This window comes from Triticum aestivum, chromosome 1A (genome assembly GCF_018294505.1).
Source record: "Triticum aestivum cultivar Chinese Spring chromosome 1A, IWGSC CS RefSeq v2.1, whole genome shotgun sequence".
NCBI classification, from domain to species: Eukaryota; Viridiplantae; Streptophyta; class Magnoliopsida; order Poales; family Poaceae; genus Triticum; species Triticum aestivum.
In genome coordinates, this window is record NC_057794.1 from 9,379,508 (window position 1) to 9,386,719 (window position 7,212).

General features: G+C 47.8%; 1 pseudogene; it reads left to right on the forward strand.

Annotated features, from left to right (window-relative positions):
- The first annotated feature begins 345 nt into the window (after window positions 1-345).
- Window positions 346-6,932, forward strand: LOC123091410 (fatty acyl-CoA reductase 2, chloroplastic-like; annotated as a pseudogene).
- The last annotated feature ends 280 nt before the right edge of the window (window positions 6,933-7,212 follow it).

Sequence of the window (7,212 nt, forward strand, 5' to 3'; positions counted from 1 at the left end):
ATCAAATTTGTTTGAGTTTCACCACATCTGTAGAATAAATATATCAACAACTACTATTAATAATTTGATGTTTACATGTTGATGATAATATATCTTATTGATATATTTTTCTATAAAATTTGATCGAACTTGAGCAAGTTTCATTTAGAACAAGGCTAAAACATCTTAGATTTTTTGAGAGATGGAGGGCGTAGGACACATTTAGAAATGAGTTGATCACACATATATAATATGTGGCAGAGCAACTGGACCAGTTGCCTTTTTTGTATCATGTTGCCTATAAAATAGTATAAATAGGGATGTAGCACTCCCATATATGCATCAAGCTTGTAGTGAAGGGTTGGATATATTATTTCACACCACACTCCTTCCGTCAGACTTTCCAAGTTGGCTGCCATGTTAAACCTTCACTATGCTGTTGCTAAAAAATGCGTGGGCTTTCCTTCTAGGAAGGGAGGTCGTGCCAACAGTAGAAGTGCGGCTGCACGGCCGTTGATGAAACGACGTCTTGGTAGTGATGCATCAGTGAGCTGCATGAAGAAGCACTTGAGCAGCTATGGTGATTCGTGGCCTTCCTATGCTGTGGCAATGGATCACAAGAATCCCATAGGCGGTTCAGCGCCACCAAATGAACCAGATTGTATCGGAATCACGGAGTTCCTTGGGGGCAAGAACTTTCTCATCACTGGTGGGACTGGATTTCTAGCAAAAGGTATAGTTTCTTCTCTCTACATCCCAGATGTTTAGCACGTGATGTATCGTTTGTGCTTGACTTCCATTTCTCTACTGCGCCAGTTATTATAGAGAAAATCTTGAGGACAACTCCTGCTGTCGGCAAGATATATGTGTTGATAAAGGCGAAGGACGGTGAGGCCGCACTGAAAAGGTTGCAAAATGAGGTGTGGTGATTCCTACTTAATTTTTTTATTTACTTGCTCTGCAAGGCACGATAGATGAAGAGTCGAGAGTCAAACACTTAGGACTAGTTTTCAATCTTGATCCGAATGATATATATATTCATGCAGATAGTAGGCACATAACTTTTCAAATGCTTGCAGCAACTCCGTGGGAAAGACTACCACCATTTTTTAGCAAGAAAACTGGTTGCTGTAGTAGGCAACGTCAGAGAAGCTAACATGGGCATTGCGCCTAAGCAAGCGGATGAGATTGCTAAAGAAGTGGACATCGTCATCAACAGTGCAGTGAATACGACGTTCGATGAGAGGTTCGTCTAACCTGTTTTATAATAGTAGTGTTGCTCAAAAAATTCATTGTTGACAATCATGCAATTATACATTTCAGGTATGATACTGCTATGGACGTCAACACCATGGGACCGTTCCGGTTAATGACTTTTGCGCGTAGATTTCGAAAGCTGAAGCTATTCTTGCATGTATCAACAGGTCAGAATGCCAACTGAAAGATATTGAGGTGAAAAGTTGAATTTTAGAGCCCGGAAATGGACGGCATATGTTAAAATAAATCCGAGGCACTCCGTCAATCATTCAAGGACCAAGCAATCACACGAGCACGACATCGAGATTTGCTAACGAGGTTCACCGATATGGCTACATCCCCGGGGCCTGACTATGGGCGCTCCTCCCCATGACACCGCTACAATACCGCACCCGGTCGCCCTGGACACCGGCACAAGCCGCCGGCTTCCCCTACGTTCCGGTGCTATTATGTTGGCATAGGTTACATCGTGTGTCTACCCCGCTATATATGAGAGGCCTAGGATACAAGTGTCCTACTAGGACACGACTTCATATCCTATGTAAACACAATACAACTCATATTCCAACTGTAACCTACCTTGTACATAATATTCGACACAACTCTAACAAACTTCACCTGGCGAATATTCTCCACCACCTTGAATTCATCAATGCGTCAAACTTCCATGTACATTGGACTTGAGCTTATCCCATAAGTACCGCTGCTACTCCAAAGACTCCATATGACTCCACCTGCAACTTGTAGTCCCTTCTTTTCATGACCACAGTCAACACTCGAGCAAAAATTAAGTTCCTTATTACTCTAGTTTGTGCTCCCAACTTCCAGAGTATCAGTCCAAAGCCATCACACACTGATCACTGACCTGTGTGAAAATGAACAACTCACATATTGGGTGTCACACATAAGAGTTACCTGAACTCAACATCACCGCTCCTTTCTTGACCGCCTGTCTGAAACTTGTAGGAATTTCACCGTTGCTTATAGTCATCCCGAGTCAAATTCGCAGTTGTCTCACCACATGTATGACCACCAGAGCCCTGGCCCGTCTCCATGTCCCGTGCGCACCGCACGCCTCGTCGCTATTACCGCGTCGAGCCTCTAATGTAGAGGTCGAGTCTCAGGGGTCGCAAGCCCACACCACTCAACCTCCATTGTAGAGTACCATCGATCATCACCGACCGATGACGAGTTCATGCTTCCATCAGACCACTGGGCTCCAGTCCAAACTGCATGCCACTCGCTTTTCCCAGCTGAATAGACTTCGACTCTCTGTCGACTTACGCCGTAGCCCCTCAATCCAGCTCCACCTTCAACATGACTCCATGGTAGAGGATCAGTCCACCCCGCGCCCCGTCGACATCAACTCTGTGTGTACATCACCTTGATTCAACCACGCGCCATAGTCTTGTCGAAGCCACACAAGCCCTCAGGGCCTGCGTCACGTGTTTCCACATCCAGAAGTCAGTCACCATCAGCATCACGCTCCTATGTCGTCATTGCCGATCCCACCGCCGTCTTCTGTACCAACCGACTTGCTCGATCCATCAGACTATCCAGTCCGACCCAGCCGATCTCGTTCGACTGTACGACACGCTCGAGGCTTCCATACCGTCTTCCACGAATTCCCATCCATCACATGATACTTCCATATCGGCTGTCATGACTTCCCGCAACGCCTTCAAGCATCCCTGTTATGCCAACAAATCTTTCACCCGTGTCTGCCATAACACAAGGTTTCCAGTTCCGTAAACTTCTCCACCTCAAACCTAGTATCCGATGACACCGTGGTTCTTCATATAGCTGACAATGTGAAAAGAAAATGTCCGAGCTTCCCACGCGATGCTCAAGTACAGAACTTGTGTACTACCAGTAACAAATCAACCAGTTGACTGTACGTGAATTTGCTCTTGCCTTGACCTCAACTCCCGATGCTAGCTTGCTTTGTCTAAAGCTTTCCAATGTACTGCTATATCACGTTGGATTTTTACTACTAGATGTGATCTGCCTCTCGTGTCATGGAGACTCAGTCTCCTTTTTGTCTTCAAACAAATCTCGTGCGTCGTCAGCCCATCTCCAAGCACGAACACAGAAAAAAAAACCCGCGTGGGCCGCTTGCCAACAGTCTGAATCTCGTCCAGCCCGTGCGCCCCATCGGAGTCTCCTCTTGATCCAGCTGCGTTGACCAGCAGCCACACGTGCTATAGGCGCCTCATGCCAGGGCCGCTGCTCAGCGGGCCTCACGATCGTTGAACCAACGCGCACCCAACTAGGCCGCTTCCAGGCACCGCGCCGATCGATCCGCCGCAAACCGCCGCCGTCTGCTGCTATCCGATCTTGTCGAGAATTCGGCCTCGACTCGATTCGCTTGCGTCCGCTGATACACGATCGCCTTCATGATGAAAAAAATCAGCGCTTAGCCAGCTCGATCAACTCTATTGCCTCACGGACCTTTTTAACCTTGCTCATGATACCACTTGTTAAAATAAATCCGAGGCACTCCGTCAATTATCCACGGACCAAGCAATTACACGAGCACGACATCGAGATTTGCTAACGAGGTTCACCGATATGGCTACATCCCCGGGGCCTGACTATGGGCGCTCCTCCCCATGACACCGCTACAATACCGCATCCGGTCGCCCTGGACACCGGCACAAGCCGCCGGCTTCCCCTACGTTCCGGTGCTATTATGTTGGCATAGGTTACATCGTGTGTCTACCCCGCTATATATGAGAGGCCTAGGATACAAGTGTCCTACTAGGACACGACTCCATATCCTATGTAAACACAATACAACTCCTATTCCAACTGTAACCTACCTTGTACATAATATTCGACACAACTCTAACAGCATAAGCCCCCACCTTAATCTCTCAGTGAAAAGTGAAAAATTATATCCATAGTTTGATACAAAACTCAACTCGGGACCTTTTACGGTAGATCAAGAGAATATGAGCTGTTTATTTTCTGCATCAAGCGTCCAGATGAAGCAATAGTACACCTCAGTATGAATAGTATTCTTCTTACAGAGGGGTAAAATTGGCATAGTTTACTTCTGTTGGTTAGAGGCCTGCAGCAACGTGTGCTCATCATGACGAGCATAGCCTATCTCACGCCAGCTGATGCAGTCCGGCAGTAGCTCCACCGGTTGCCACTCACGGACCCTGTGATGACGAACGAGAACTTCCCAGCTATCGCGGGGCTACTTGAGGCGGCAGGCCATCTTGCCATTGTACTACTGCTCCTAGTAGCACCATAGCTGCCAGCCATTCGTAGCCGTCGACACGCGTACCGACGTACTGTTCCTAGAAGCTACAAACCTCCACATGAACCATTTGTCCACGCCCCCTTGAATGGCAAGTCCAGCTCTCGTCGTAATTGCGCCACCCTGGAGGTGGACGACTTCACTATGTCATATGCGTGCTGCCCTTCACAGATCACGGTGAGACCGATGTTGGCATTATCCGCAAGATAGGCCATCCGAATACAGTGTGGGTCACTACCCTGCCGCTGCACGAGTTCTGGTGCTCATGTCGGTGCCACCGGGGGCATGATTTAAGCTGGCGTCGCTGTTCGTGTATGATTGTACCCCGGCCGTTTCCCGGCGAGATATTCATTGACAAGTTCGTAGCAGATCAGTACACTAGATAGCTTTGTGGAGTACGTGAGTTCACCATTCACCAAAGATCAATCAACCTGTCTGCGGATATGAGCTTGCACTTTCGTGTGTGCCTCTCCACCAAGAGGCAGCAGGCCATCGCGGGGTCATACCAGTGCTGCTTGTAGCAAGGGGGGCGAGGCTAGCGGAGGCAAGCAGGCGGCACCGGGATTGCCGAGAAGTCCTCCGGTGCGTGGCGTGGTGAAAGGGACGACCTGCAATTACTAATTTTTCCTCAAATTTAAATTAAGACCGAATCATATCAACCATTGGACCAACTTAATACTACCCATTAATTTGTGTAGTATGATGTATCGTAAAAAATCTCAACTCAAAAGCTTATGCTCTACCAAAAGAAGAAATGTATTGATGAAGTACTATACCGCTGTGTTTGAATGCGCTATATATTCACCAATCAATCAGCATATGTGAACGGGAGGAGGCAAGGCGTGGTGCTAGAGAAGCCATTTAGCTTGGGAGACACAATCACGAAGGAATTAGGTTACTCAGATTCTTCAGGACTTCAGAATACTGTGCTTGATATAGAGGCAGAGATCAAGCTGGCTTTTCGCTCCAGAAATAACTCTGATGATGCAGTTCTCTCAAGAAATGAAAGATTTAGGCATTGAGAGGTGACATGTCTTTCTTATACGATATATTAGTCCATTAATGATAGTCTAAACATGCAAAATGACAGGCATAATGAAGCAACTTATTTGTTCTGTCACGGCAGGGCAAGACTCCATGGCTGGCAAGACGCCTACGTGTTCACGAAGGCCATGGGGGAGATGGTTCTCGACAGCATGCGAGGAGAGATACCGGTGGTGACGATAAGGCCAAGCATCATTGAAGGCACTTGGAGCGATCCGATCCCAGGTTGGATAGAAGGAATCAGGTAGATGATTGTGGTGTCCTTTTTGTCAGTTACTATGTGTCCACTACAAATCTAAAATTGGCTCACCCACTTAATTGTTGGTTTTATGGTCGACCTCCACTTCTTTTGACAAATAAAACCCAGGATGATTGATCCGATAATGCTGTACTATGCAAAAGGCCGCCTGAGTGGGTTCCCGGCGGACGGGGATGGTGTCGTTGACGTGGTAATTTATGTAGCTTGGCATAACAACATGGCGGTTCCGTTTCAGCTAGTAATGGCCATGATTGTAATTGATCTTTCTCTTGTCCCTCCGGAAGGTTCCGGCGGACATGGTGGTGAACGCGACTCTCGCAGCGGTGGCAAAGCACGCTCAGGCCATAGGGGCGGCACGGGAGATGCACATCTACCATGTGGGATCATCGACAGCGAACCCGCTGATGTGGCACAACATGTTCACATTCTTTTTCCAGCATTTCACGAGGTACCCCTTGAGCATGGCGGCAGGGCCACCAATCAAGGTGGCGCCCATGAGGCTCTTCGACAGCATGCAGCAGTTCAACAGCAATGTCGAGAGGGACGTGCTGCTCTGGGGTGCCGGCGAGACACTCTCGCCTCGGGCGCGGATGCTTTTCACCAAGTACGCCGAGAAGATCACCCACCTCGCCCGCATGTACCAGCCCTACAGCTTCTATGGCTGCAGGTCGATCGGCATTGGAGAAACGAAAATGATAGACTTACAGACAGGGCTTACGGAAACAATCTTACAAACGTATCTGGCATCTCCTAATTCACTCCTACACCCTGAAATCCAGGGGTGGGGCCCCTCTCCACCCAACCAGGTGACAACACTCCCGTCCGTATCCTTGAATGCGTGAAAAACTGTCCGTAGCTGTAGCATCGCTGTTGGAGAAATTATGCATGTCGGCATGGGCTCAATGACGTAGAGAAACTAATAATGGATGCCGATATGTGTGCAGGTTTGACAACACCAACACCGAGGCGCTCTTCCTAGAGATGTTAGTGGAGGAGAAGGCGCAATTCCACTTCGACGTGCGGAGCATCGAGTGGAAGGAATACTTCACCAACGTGCACATCCGGGGGTTCCTGAAGCACGTCATGAAAGGGAGCGGCACTTCCTCCATTGTTGGAAATAATTAACACACGCATGTAGCGATCCATGATTCCTACTTTTGCCAATCGATATGCAACAATTCCCTACAATCGCGCCTCATCAGAGCATGCCTTAAGGTGGTCTATATATGCAATCATTATCATCAATTAAGATACACATCATTCTTGTATGTTGTTAATTGTAGATACACAGCTTCCATTTACATTGTTGTTGATTCTAGATATAGAACTGATACGTTGTACATATATGCACGTTCCAATCCTTATCACCTCCGTCCGAGGGACACAGATCCTCTGACGTAGCTAA